General features: G+C 49.5%; 1 pseudogene; it reads left to right on the top strand.

Annotated features, from left to right (window-relative positions):
- The first annotated feature begins 703 nt into the window (after positions 1–703).
- LOC119321614 lies at positions 704–1,732 on the top strand (annotated as a pseudogene).
- Positions 1,733–14,110: the final 12,378 nt, after the last annotated feature.

The raw sequence follows: 14,110 nt of genomic DNA on the forward strand, positions 1-14,110 counted from the left end.
ATGAACACATGCACGTGTACCATACCCTTATGCAGGGCCGTCTCCAGAAATTATGCGCCCCGACCAAAAATCAAAATAGGGCCCAAAATTTCGAGTAATTTATATAACCCGGAATCAATATGTCTAAAGCATACTCCCACTTTTTATTATATAATTTCAAGTCTTACTACTACTAAAACAGTAAAGGGATACTAAAGCAATAGACTAACCTCACAGCGCGTTTGGCAACATTTGGGAAGGAAACTGGGAGTTTAAAATAGGGAGTTGTGTTGAGATTAGATATGAGATGGGTCATTTTATTTCCAGTCCTCTGTTTGGTGCATGATGATAGAAATTATGTGTGAGAATTTGAGTTAAAATTGTACTCCCTTGTTTGGTTCTTACTAGAAAAAGGCCCGTGCGTTGCAACGGAGAAAAATAATTTTAATCTCCAAAGGCCATGGCAACATTTCCATTAACATTTTTAACACACAACCTTTAAAAAAATCATGAAAATTTTGGATTTCCCGAGAAAAACTCAAAATTGTGAACATTTTTAAAAATTATGAACATTTTTATCCACAAATATTTTATTATTTATTGATTCTTTTACTAAAAGAACTCTTCTTTATATGTTTGGAACCTTTTTGAGGTACTAAAGTATTTAAAGAAAAAAATGAAAACATAAAAGAAAAATAAAAAAATAAAAAAAGGTCACCCGCACATGGGCCGGCCCAAACGGGCGCACATCGTCTTCTCCCAGCGCGCCAGTATAGGAGGTCCCTACTCTATGGGTCAGCCTAGACGGGGATTCCCCCGTGTGAAACCTTTTATGGGTAACGTTGCTATGAAAAAACTTATAAATAGTACCAGTCAGTAATATTTTGGAACTTTAAGAGTAATTTATGTGACGTACCGCCGGAAGCACTCTTTACTCTATTATTATTAGGTATAGACTTGAAGGAGATATAATAGAGTAAAGAGCTGCATTGCATGGTTCGGTGGTGAAAACATCCACATTTGATTGTCAAAATTTGTATACGATGAAAAAATATTTGCAGGCTGAATCGTTTCTCTATCTTACTTTTCAGGTGACACATCATCAACCGACTGGGATAAGGCTTGGCCTGCCTTTAAGAAGAAAGGGAAGAAGACCCTATTCTCAGAGTTCTCACTGAACAAATATGTGATTTGGATCCCATGGCGCAGTGAGTATCCATTGTCAGAAGAAGTCGATCCAATCAAACGAGCTGAGAGGTCTAACTTGATGTTGTGGACAAGCCCAAGATTACCTTGGTAGGGGCAATTGTCATCGTTTCAGCTCCCACCAAAGTAACTGCTGAAGTGACAGATAACAGGTGAGCTGTAGGCCAAAGATTCTACTTGGAAGTTTGTATTGTACATTTAGTTTGTACTATACCTAGTATAAACATGATTCTGTATTGCTTGAAGCACATTGTAATAGATCATAATACAGAACTCCTTTCATTTTGGTGATTTTCTTCACCAGTACATAAATTGGATCCTCTTTAGTCTTCCATATAGCCAAGAAATATTGGGTCGCCTAGAATAATAACTAGCCATACCCGTGCGGCGGCACGCCGCACCCCATCGATAGATACGTACGTGTGTGTATATGCTACTTGTCGTGGTACTTTCTGTCATGTGAGGCACGTCTTACAGACGTGGGCCGCGCGGCCAGGAGCAGCCGACGGCCGCATCAGGCAAGGCGCAGGCTGGACAGGAGTCCTGATCCGGGCACATTAGTTCCTAGACTAGTTTATTTCGTATAGGTTTCTAGTTTGTTATTAGCCCATGGGGCCTTTATATATCAGATAGTTAGCACCCTTTAGGGATAAGCAATAAAGTTATTTCCTTCTATCTTCCCCTCCCGCATCATAGAGCAGCCAGGCAAAAACCCTAGCGCTCCTATCCACCGCGACTACGAACTACGTAGTCGAGGTCCTGCTGTCTTGGGCACCGAGGCCCTTGACAACTTGGTATCAGGTTCCAGGCGATCCTCCTCCTCGTCCACGCTCCATCCGCCGGCCGCTTTCCCCCCTGTGTCCGCGCCCAGCTCCCCGACATCGCTACAATCCGCTGCCGCCTCGGTCACTTCCGGCATGGCAGAACCGACCACCGCGGATCTGGCTAAGATGATCGAGGCCTTGACGGCCACGGTGATGTCCTTGCAGTCGTCCGTCACCGCACTCCAGAAGGACAAGTCCTCCTCTTCGTCCAGCGCTGCCGCCGCCCATGATGGGCAGCACCACAATGATCGGCCGCCCAGGTTCCAGAAGATGGACTTCCCCAAGTTCGACGGCAAGTCTGATCCGCTCGCCTTCATCAACAGATGCGAGTCCTTCTTCCATCAACAACGGATCGCCGAGGAGGAGAAGGTGTGGATGGCGTCCTACAATCTCGAGGGTCCTGCCCAACTATGGTATATGTAGGTCCAGCGCGACGAGGGCACCCCTCCGTGGTGCCGCTTCTCCGAGCTGCTCAATCTCCGCTTCGGGCCACCGCTGCGCGCTAACCCGCTGGGCGAACTAATGGCGTGCAAACGCACGACGTCCGTCGTCGACTTCCAGGAGCGGTTTGAGGCACTCCTTCCCCGGGCAGGCACCTTATCCGAGACACAGAAAGTGCAGATCTTCACCGCGGGACTCCAGCCACCCCTCAGCCTCGACGTGGAGATCCATAACCCACAGTCCCTCGCCGTCGCCATGAGCCTCGCCCGCAAATTGGAGCTGCGCGACCAGTGCGCGCTTTCCGCTGCGCCACCGGTGCGTTTTCCACAGAAGGGCATCCTGCCGACACCAGGACCACGCCTCGCGCCCCCCGCTCCGGCCCCACCAGCCGCACCTCAGCAGGGCCACAATCTGCCGGACGGACGCCCAATCAAGCGTCTCTCCCAGACAGAGATGGAGGAACGCCGTCGCCTGGGCCTTTGCTTCAACTGTAACGAGAAGTTTGGCAGGGGCCACAACCGAGTGTGCCAGCGCATCTTTCTCCTCGACTTAGCGCCGGACGACGACGACGACGACGCGGCCTCCGCCACTGATGAGGCATCGCGGGCCGACCCTCAAATCTCGCTCCACGCGATCGCCGGCGTGCGCACGAGTGAAACCATGCAGATGCAGATTACTCTCGGAGGTGTCTCCCTCCTCGCCCTGATCGATTCAGGCTCCACCCACAACTTCATCGCCGAAGAGGCGGCCGCTCGTGCTACGTTACCGCCCCCCACCACAGAGAAGATGCGCGTCACGGTGGCCAACGGCGAGCGCGTTCCGTGCCAGGGCGCGTACCGCGTCGTGCCCTTCCGCATCGGCCACGAGGAGTTCGCGGAGGATTTCCTCGCCTTGCCGCTCGCGGGCTACGACATCGTCCTGGGCACGCAGTGGCTGGCGTCGCTCGGACCAATCCTGTGGGATTTCCGAGCCCTCTCCATGACATTCTGGCGGCGGGGCCATCGGGTGTGCTGGCACGGCATTGCAGGACCGGACGGGCCAGCCCTAAAATCATGCAGCGGCCGCGACTTCCTGGACGCCATCATCACCGAGTTCGACGGCATCTTCGCCGACCCCTCCGGCGTGCCACCGCCCCGCAGCCGCGATCACGGCATCACCCTGCTACCTGGTTCCGCCCCGGTGGCCGTCCGTCCGTATCGATACCCGGCCGCGCACAAGGACGAGCTGGAGCGTCAGTGCGCCGCCATGCTCGCCCAAGGTATCATACGTGCGAGTTGTTCTGCATTCTCGTCCCCGGTACTGCTGGTCCGCAAGGCCGCCGGGTCCTGGCGCTTCTGCATCGATTATCGCGCCCTGAACGCCATTACTGTCAAGAATGCGTTCCCGATTCCGGTGGTGGACGAACTCCTCGACGAGCTACGGCACGCTCGTTTCTTCACCAAGCTCGATTTACGTTCCGGCTACCACCAGGTGCGGATGCGTGCGGAGGACATCCCGAAGACAGCTTTCCGTACTCATGACGGCCTCTACGAGTTTCTGGTGATGCCGTTCGGACTCTGCAACGCGCCGGCCACGTTCCAGGCCCTCATGAATGATCTGCTGCGGCCATACCTGCGCCGTTTTGTTCTCGTCTTCTTTGACGACATCCTCATTTTCAGCGAGACATGGACTGACCATCTCCGACATGTGCGCACCGTCTTCACGGTCCTGCACCAGCACCGGCTCTTCGTCAAGCGCTCCAAATGCGCGTTCGCCGTTGAATCAATCGCATACCTGGGTCACACCATCTCCGCTGCAGGCGTGGCCATGGATCCGGAAAAGGTGCAGGCAGTGGCGGACTGGCCGCAACCACGCTCGGCGCGCGCGGTTCGGGGCTTTCTCGGCCTTGCGGGGTACTACCGCAAGTTTGTCAAGGACTTTGGCGTGGTTGCCGCGCCCCTGACGGCCCTCCTTCGCAAGGATGGTTTCTCTTGGTCGCCGGAGGCGGCAGCAGCTTTTACCACCCTCAAGACGGCAATCACCACGGCTCCCGTCCTCGCGTTACCGGATTTTACACGGCCGTTCATCGTCGAGTGTGACGCATCGACGTACGGTTTCGGGGCCGTCCTTCTTCAGGACCACCACCCGGTGGCTTTCTTTAGCCGGCCAGCCGCGCCACGTCACTGTTCCCTGGCAGCGTATGAACGGGAACTCATCGGCCTGGTGCTCGCGATTCGCCATTGGAGGCCGTACCTATGGGGGCGTCAGTTTGTGGTAAAAACGGATCATTACAGCCTCAAATTTCTGCTTGACCAGCATTTGGCCACCATCCCGCAGCATCATTGGGTTGGCAAACTCCTGGGATTCGACTTTACGGTGGAGTACAAGGCAGGTAGTACCAACACGGTGGCGGATGCACTTTCCCGCCGTGACACGGAGGAGACGACGATCATGGCGGTCTCAGGGCCTCGTTTCGACTTCATCAATCGCCTCCGGCAAGCGACATCCACTGATCCGGCGCTCGTCGCACTGCGGGAGGATATCACGGCAGGTGCGCGGCAACAGCCTTGGGCGCTCTCCGACGACCTCGTTACTTTCAACGGCCGCCTCTACATTCCGCCGTCATCCCCGCTACTCCAGGAGATTCTCAGTGCCGTGCACGATGATGGGCATGAAGGCGTCCTGCGCACCTTGCATCGTCTCCGCCGCGATTTCCACGCACCTAACCTTCGCAAGACGGTGCAGGAGTACATCCGCACTTGCGGTACTTGCCAGCGGTACAAGTCCGAGCACTTGCACCCCGCTGGGCTGCTACTGCCGCTGTCGGTACCCACGGGCGTGTGGACTGACATCGGCATCGACTTCGTGGAAGCGCTTCCTCGAGTAGGCGGGAAGTCTGTCATCCTCACCGTGGTGGATCGCTTCAGCAAGTATTGCCATTTTGTGGCGTTAGCCCACCCATACACGGCAGAGTCAGTGGCACAGGTGTTCTTTGCTGAGGTTGTTCGTCTCCATGGCGTGCCGCAGTCCATGGTCTCTGACCGCGACCCCGTCTTCACCTCCGCTTTTTGGCGAGAGCTCATGCGCCTCACGGGGTCAAAGCTGCACATGACGTCAGCATTTCACCCGCAGTCGGATGGTCAAACGGAGGCTGCTAACAAGATCATTGTGATGTATTTACGGTGTCTTACCGGGGATCGTCCCAAGCAGTGGCTCCGGTGGCTTCCCTGGGCTGAGTACATATACAACACCGCCTACCAGACAGCAACCCAAGAGACTCCGTTCAAGCTTGTGTATGGCCGTGACCCTCCCACTATTCGCTCTTACGAGCCCGGCGACACACGGGTGGCTGCAGTGGCCAGGAGCATGGCTGAGCGCGACGAACTTATCGAGGACGTCCGCTATCGTCTACAACAGGCACAGGCGGTCTATAAGTCCTACTACGACAGACGTCATCGGGACATTCGGCATGAGGTGGGCGATTGGGTTTGGCTTCGCCTTCGACAGCGCGCCGCGTCCTCTCTCAACTTGCCAACCAGGGCAAGCTCAAGCCACGATTCTATGGGCCGTACCGCATTTCAGAAGTGATCAACGACGTGGCATACCGTCTTGAGCTTCCGGCACGCTCGCGCCTCCATGACGTGTTCCACGTGGGCCTCCTCAAGAAGTTCTTCGGCATTCCTCCAACTACACCGCCGGGATTGCCTTCGATCCACAACGGGGCGGCTGTTCCAGAACCAGAGCGCGTGACTCGTGCGCGCCTAGCACGCGGCGTTCGCCAGCTACTCGTCCACTGGAAGGGTGAAGCAGCTTCGTCAGCTACATGGGAGGATCTTGACAGTTTCGTCGAGCGCTATCCCGCTTTTCAGCTCGAGGACGAGCTGCTCGTCGAGGGGGGGAGAGATGTCATGTGGGGCACGTCTTACAGACGTGGGCCGCGCGGCCAGGAGCAGCCGACGGCCGCATCAGGCAAGGCGCAGGCTGGACAGGAGTCCTGATCCGGGCACATTAGTTCCTAGACTAGTTTATTTCGTATAGGTTTCTAGTTTGTTATTAGCCCATGGGGCCTTTATATATCAGATAGTTAGCACCCTTTAGGGATAAGCAATAAAGTTATTTCCTTCTATCTTCCCCTCCCGCATCATAGAGCAGCCAGGCAAAAACCCTAGCGCTCCTATCCACCGCGACTACGAACTACGTAGTCGAGGTCTTGCTGTCTTGGGCACCGAGGCCCTTGACACTTTCATCTTGGATAAAAAATACACAGCCTCACAATCAACTTACACTGTTAATTAAAAAATTACCGAAATAGGCTTACGCCCCGCTATATTGATATAGCAACCACCCGATACAACAATCCGATCCACGCTGGGGCAAACAGCACAAGCACACCCAAAAGAAATAACAAGAGAAAATAAGAGAAGAAATGCCAACAACGCCGGATCGACGAAAGCTACGGCACACCGCGATCGTTGCGCCCACCGAAGATAACCACCACGCTCCAAAGCCACCGAGTTGCCGTGTACCAAGCACCACCTTCAAGAAGGAATGCGACGATGACGACGCTGCTGCCCGGACGAGTCCTAGGATTTCTCCCGGTACACGGAGGGTAGAGGGGGGAGAGGGTCACCCGACGCCCTTCAAGAAGGATGGTGGCGCCCGCAGGCGTCACCGCGTTATCTTCACCAACCGTCACTGTTAATTAAAAAATTGAGGTAGTCATGTGAATGATTTAACTGAACAACAAAAATCAAAGCAAGAATTGCTGCTTTCACCAACCGTGCTCAGGCAAGGCCAAATAACCAACAAATTCAAGCCAGTCTGGGTTAACTTAGTGTGCTACAAAATCACGTAAGTCATACAGCTTAATAAACATATGCAGTATATTTTTAACATCATGGGGAAGAGTACCCAGACTACCCAAAAGAAATCAGATGTGCAAACATCTACTCCCTCCGTCTCATAATATAAGAACGTTTTTTACACTAGTGTAGTGTTAAAAATGTTCTTATATTTTGGGAATATGTGACTGTACAATTCAGTCGTATATATAGCACAAACCATTTTCCTTCTTGCTCGTCTTCGGGGTGAGGAATCAACTGGTGAACTGCAGCTCATGGGGCTGAGCCCTACGCCACCCTACCCCATGGCTACCACGAAGAGGATCGATGCCTGCAATGCTCCAATCCAATGCCATGTCTCTCTGGGCGTACCTCTCAGGCTCCGGCTGCCGCCGGTGCAAGGACACGATCAACATCCAGGAGGACGCCGTGGGGAGAACTGCGATAGCCGTCGCACTCTGCCTGGATGGCAAGGGCATGGAAGAGGACGCCGGTGGCTGGGACGGCACTGTCACAGCTGCAGAGCTCGACAGTGCTTATATGACTTGAAGATAACCTGGCATACATATGAAAAGTTGCTAGCTTATATTAATACAAACCCCAAGGACATTCACAAACCAAGTGAATTTGTTGTACCTTCTCTTACTGGACATCCGTAGGCCGGTATGTGCTTGGAAGTATAGTCTAGTGACTGGAAATATTTCATCGAAAGGATGCTAGGCAAAAGATGCAGCAGTTAGATGTGCCAGAATAGATAATTTACTGCTCCAAATCTTTACCAAAAGTTTAAGAGAAATATTATAATTTAGGAATTCTAGAGAGGTTAAACATCAGCAGTGATTTGTTCTTGTTTGAATACCAATAAGAAAAATCAGTTACAAGTAATACTAATCCTTTCTTTAATCCAAGGGAAAAAAGGCTATCATCTATACATGCATTTATTTGTCCAGTGAACAGAAGCCGCAGACCCATTCAAATTCGAAATCATAGGCAACATAGCTCAGAGAAACAAAATACACACCATGAATGTCAAAAGGCTTGCTTGCTTGTCTATCTTAATGCTCTTCACACAGGCCATTATAATCAATACCAAACATAAACAGGAATCACAAATTAAGAAATGCCACCAGTCTGACTAAATTCCACAAATTGAACAACGGCTGCTCCAGCAAATTTCATAATGTCGACAGAGGATTGGCGGAACAACGGCTGATCCGGCAAATCGTTCTGACATTACGCAGAATACTTGGTCTGCGTTGGAGCAAGCGTCACATGGGGTGGGCAGCTATGCCCAGAATGATGCTTGGGCCATGGCAAGCTCCTTCATGTGAACTCCACCTGCATGAGTAGGAATGCAGATTTTGTGAGCTTATGCACCCGGGCCTCACTATCCTAACACTCCAATGTTGCTTTGAGATCTGTGCTACACAACTACCTTATTACATGGAATTTTCTCTTTTTTGTTCCTCTCATATAAAACATGTCTTGAACTTCAAACTTTGCAGTACAACATAACTTTGTAACTAGAATGTGAGATAAAACTTTCAGATTTTTTTGTCCGACATAAATATGAAAAATAAGATTTTTTAATCAAATAAATCTCATTTTGTATATTTATGTTGGACCAAAAAATCTGTAAGTTTTATCCCACATTCTACATAGAAAGCTTTGTTGTGCTGCAAAGTTGAAGTACAAAATACATGTTCTATATGAGAGAAACAAAAATGAGAAAATTATTTGCACGAATCGTGATGCAGGAATGAGTGGTTGGATAAGGAGTACCCGGGTGCATAGGCTCTAAAACATGTTTTCGGCATGAGTAGTAGTAAGCCACCGGAAAAAGTGACAAAGGACTGGCGGGACAGACCGTGATCGCCGCTGCACTTGTTATCCGGCATATGGACATCCACCGGCTGAGACGGAGACGGTGCGGACGACCAAAGAAAGGTGGCAGGGGCATGTGCATGAGACACCGGTGGAGGACGCAGGGCGCCGGTGGCCGCACCGTCGCGTCTATGCCGAGACGCCGTTTCCACGCGACTAAAGATTCAGAAAGAAACCGGTAATCCATAGTTCACCATATAAGAGGGGTAGGAGACGTTGGGGAGATCCCCGCTGCTGCATGCCGCAGTCACGCCGCAAGTCCCCTCTCAGGGTCACCGCTCGCACGTACCTGCCGCCGTCGCGACGCTAGCTCCGCCTAGACTTGCCCTGCCGCGCGCTGCGTGAGCCCCTCCATGGCCTCGTGCTTGCTTTCGCGGTGTCACGCATGCCCTGCACTGGTTGTCGCCATCGCCGCGACGCAGTCCGCTGCGAACCAAGCCGAGGGGACCTCGCCGACTGCCCAGCACCACCTCGTCCGGACCTGCTGGCTGAGGCCTCCCATGGCCGTCGCTGCCGCTCCCTGCTGGTGCGTGTGGGCGCTGCGTGATGGGTATGGGCGCTGAAGCGAGCTTGAGAGACGGGAGCAATTTATAGGTAGGTATGGCGGTGAATCGACGGTTGAGCGGTGGGCGGTGGAGGCCGAGAGCCCACCCGGGCCTTCGAGAGAAGCATGGACACACGGAGGTAACCGGGAGGAGAAGAGAAAACCAATCCGCTAATCGCTATCGACACAGATCGCTAAGTGCACGCAAGGCGTACCCAGCAATTTCCCCCGCTAATTAACGTGTCGGCTTCCCATTGGCCGAGTTTTCACTGATAGAAAAAGGTCAAAAAAAACAGGTAAAAGAAACCTAGCTAGATTTAGTATATTTAGAATGTGTTGATCACTATCCACGATTGTGCTCCTGATGTGATTTTTTTCATAGTTCTCACTACCTAGTTCGTCTCACATTTCCACAACCTTAAGACATGGTCCGACTCATATTTCGACGACCTACGGAGAAATACGGTTGATCGGGTTCAGGCAGCATGGTTCAGACCCATGGTTCGCCATGGGCAAAACATGGTTGACCGGGTTAAGAATGCATGGTTCAGACTTGTGGTTCACTATGGAGTAGACTGCATGGTTCAGACTCCTGACGTTGTCATAAACCAGGATTGACCACACAAAACAATCAATCGATTGAAAGAAATTCAGATTATTTAGATAAGCAGCTCCAGCAAAAAAGGAAACTGCAACAACGTAGCGGAAATAAAATTTGTACATCTCATAGGAGAAATCAAGCTAGTGAGCATATCTTCTAGTGAAGAAGTGCAGACTTCAGTTTTAGGCAAGTAAATTGCAAAAAACCACAACATTAGGGGACGCTGAAACAGAAAGCCACCAGCTTTCGGTTTTTTTTCTTCAAAAAACCACCACGTTTGCGCTGACAGTTTTCAAATAACGCTGATCGCACAGTTTGACGCGTTTGAGTGGAAAACTGACCGGTTGGGCCCGCCGTCAGCCGCCACGTGGGCAGGGGCAGACGGCGCCCGTGACGCGCGCCGTTAGACGGCGCTCGTGACCTAACGAGCGCCCCGATCCATCCATTTCCCCCAGATCCCATCTAGTCGTCTGCCCGTCACTTCCCGCATGGCGACCGGTGGTGGCGGCGGCGGCGTTGACGAATGTTGAAGTGCCGGATGAAAAAAGAAATGAAGCTCTGTATCAAGTTGCGGCGGCGGCGGCGGCGGCGGCATACTCTAAATCAAGTTGTGTATGTATACTTAGCCTCTGGCAAATGTTGAAGTGCCGGATGAAAAAAGAAATGAAGCTCTGTAGTCCATGCATGAGAACAAGTTATGATGTTAAATGTAACTGCTAGCATTAGTTTATTGCTGTTATGAAGAGTGATGCTAAGTTTGCTATGATCGACATACGTGGTGAATTTTCTGTTTTGTACTATACTCATCTTAGAAGAGAGCTTTGAGTGCTCTGCTGGGGAACAGATGCTTTAGGGAATAATTTTTCTGGACAAATCAGGGTCTTGCTGGGGAACAATAATTTTTCATAGGGTCTATTAGTAATTTCATCCATCCCCAACCACCTCCAATCATCTCTTGCTTTCTTACAGAGAAATAACATGTGTTTTGTATCCTCTGGACCGAAGAACAGGACGGACATTAGGGTGGACTTCCATGTGTCTATTGGCAAACGTAACACGACACGGGAGAGTATCATGCAATGTATACCAGATAAAGATATTTACCTTTTGCCGGGCAAGAATGCTTCCTAACCCTACACCAAAATAGGACTAACGGTTGTTTATCATCCATTCCATTAGTACGCCTCAGTTTCATTTCATGTTGATGATCCCATTCCATGGAGTAGGTTGACCGAATCGAAAACAATATGTTTTCAGTATAACTCCAAACGACAAAATCATGCATGTCATGTTGAGGGTGAGGGATAGCAAGGGCATGTTGTGCATCAATAGGCCACAAAGTTTGTCTAACCAGATCTTCATCGCAGTTATTAGATACCGGAACGATAAAGTCCGCCATCCGAGATAACAAGTGACCCCCTTTAGGAGTGATAATTTTTCTATCAGCACAATCTGGAATTCACCCTTTCTCTCAAATATCAATATTCTGACAGTTTCAACTCACCATATATACCCACTGACAGAGCTAAATCAGGCAGATCTCGGGTAGGGGATCCCGAACTAAGGGTCATGAGACTATGGTCACAAGGACACGAATCTTTGCCCGGGTTCGGGCTCTCCGAAGAGATAGAATCCTACGTCCTACTTGTGTTTTATTGCTTTTGGATGGAGTACAAAATACAATTGATCTATACCCTGACCGTTGTGTGTCGTCTACGTGTCCTAACCCTTGATTTATATAGAACCGGAGGTTCTAAGGTTATATCCTCGTCGATTATGTACAAAGAAAACATGTTGTGGATGAATTATACTATCACGTAAAAAGGCCTTTTATTACCACGTAAAAATAATATTGTCATATGCAATAGGTCCTCCCACCCCCCCTCAATGAATTTGCCTTTGTCACCCCTCAGGTCAATCTCATGGAACAACTTATGTCTTTTCCATAAAAAATACCAGACAATAATGGCAATCATCTCCCTAACATGCTAAATATCCATCATGGGCAAATCCTATTATGGCAAAAGAAGTAGGAACCCCAAAGCCGCCTCTCCAGTATGATCAACTTCATAGGCTCTATCAGTAATTTCATCCATCCCCAACCACCTCCAATCATCTCTTGCTTTCTTACAGAGAAATAACATGTGTTTTGTATCCTCTAGACTCGGAAGAACAGGACGGACATTAAGGTGAGACTTCCATGTGTCTATTGGCAAGCGTAACACGACACGGAAGAGTACCATGCAATGTACGCCAGATAAAAATATTTACCATTTGCCGGGCACGTATGCTTCCTAATCTTACACCAAAATAGGACTAACAGTGGTTTATTATCCATTCCATTAGCACGTCTCAGTTTCATTTCATGTTGGTGATCCCATTCCACAAAGTAGGCTGATCGAACCGAAAACAATCTGTTTTTCGTATAACTCCAAACGACAAAATCATGCATGTCATATTGAGGGTGAGGGATAGTAAGGGCATGTTGTGCATCAATAGGCCACAAAGTTTGTCTAACCAGATCTTCATCGTAGTTATTAGATACCGGAACGATAAAGTCCGCCATCCGAGATAACAAGTGACCCCCTTTAGGAGTGATAATTTTTCTACTAGCACATCTGGAATCCACCCTTTCTCTCAAATATCAATATTCTGGCAGTTTCAACTCACCATATATACCCACTGACGGAGCTAAATCACGCAGATCTTGGGTAGGGGATCCCGAATTAAGGATCATGAGATTATGGTCACAAGGACACGAATTTTTGCCCGGGTTTGGGCTCTCCGGAGAGATAGAACCCTACGTTCTACTTGTGTTTTATTGCTTTTGGAGGGAGTACACAATACAATTGATCTATACCCTGATCATTGTGTGTCGTCTACGTGTCCTAACCCTCGATTTATATAGATACCGGAGGTTCTAAGGTTAGATCCTCGTCGATTATGTACAAAGAAAACATGTTGTGGATGAATTCTAATATCTTGGAGTATATCTCTTCGGGTATCTTCCTTTCATACGCCATGGGCCCTCTTGATATGGCCCACTAGTGAATCGACATGGGAGTCCTTGACCCGGCTCACCAGGATGGCAGACGACGTGATGAGAAACCCCCCAGTCCCGCCATAATACATTGCCAAGTAAATGAGAATCCCTTTTTAACTTTGTGTTCATTAAATCACCATAGGAAAGTACTTACTCTCAAAATAGTAGCACATAAACAGTCGGGATTCTCAAAAAGGCGTCAAGCCTATTTTGCCAACATCGCTAGATTGAAACAATGCATATATCTCAAAATCCCATCCCTACTTGATTCTCCAGGGCACACATTTTTAACCTTGCCATCCAATGCATCCTCCTCTGGTTATCCTCGTCTCCCACAAAAAATGTGACATCGCATCAATAATTCCTTTACAATGGTTTTTAGGAATTTTAAAGAAGAAAATTGATTATGTGGCAATGGCTTGAACAACAGACTTGAGAAGAATCTCCTTTCCTCTAACGGATAATAGATTTCCCTTCCAACCACTAATTTTCTTGATAATACAATCAATCAGATACTGAAAAAAAATCAGTTTTATCTAACCTCACACTGACAAGCAAAACTAAAAAATTTCTCATTTAGGGCCCCATCATTGATATTATGAATTAGACACATTTGTCATGTGACCTCGACACTCTTATTGGGACTGAAAAATATGTTGGACTCATCAATAATAAGCAATTGCCATGAAGCGACACAATACATATCTAGAATTGACGTCAGCGTCTCAACATTGAGCATATTAGGCTTTGAAAGTGTGTTATATCGAC

The sequence above is a fragment of the Triticum dicoccoides genome, chromosome 6B, assembly GCF_002162155.2.
Source record: "Triticum dicoccoides isolate Atlit2015 ecotype Zavitan chromosome 6B, WEW_v2.0, whole genome shotgun sequence".
NCBI classification, from domain to species: Eukaryota; Viridiplantae; Streptophyta; class Magnoliopsida; order Poales; family Poaceae; genus Triticum; species Triticum dicoccoides.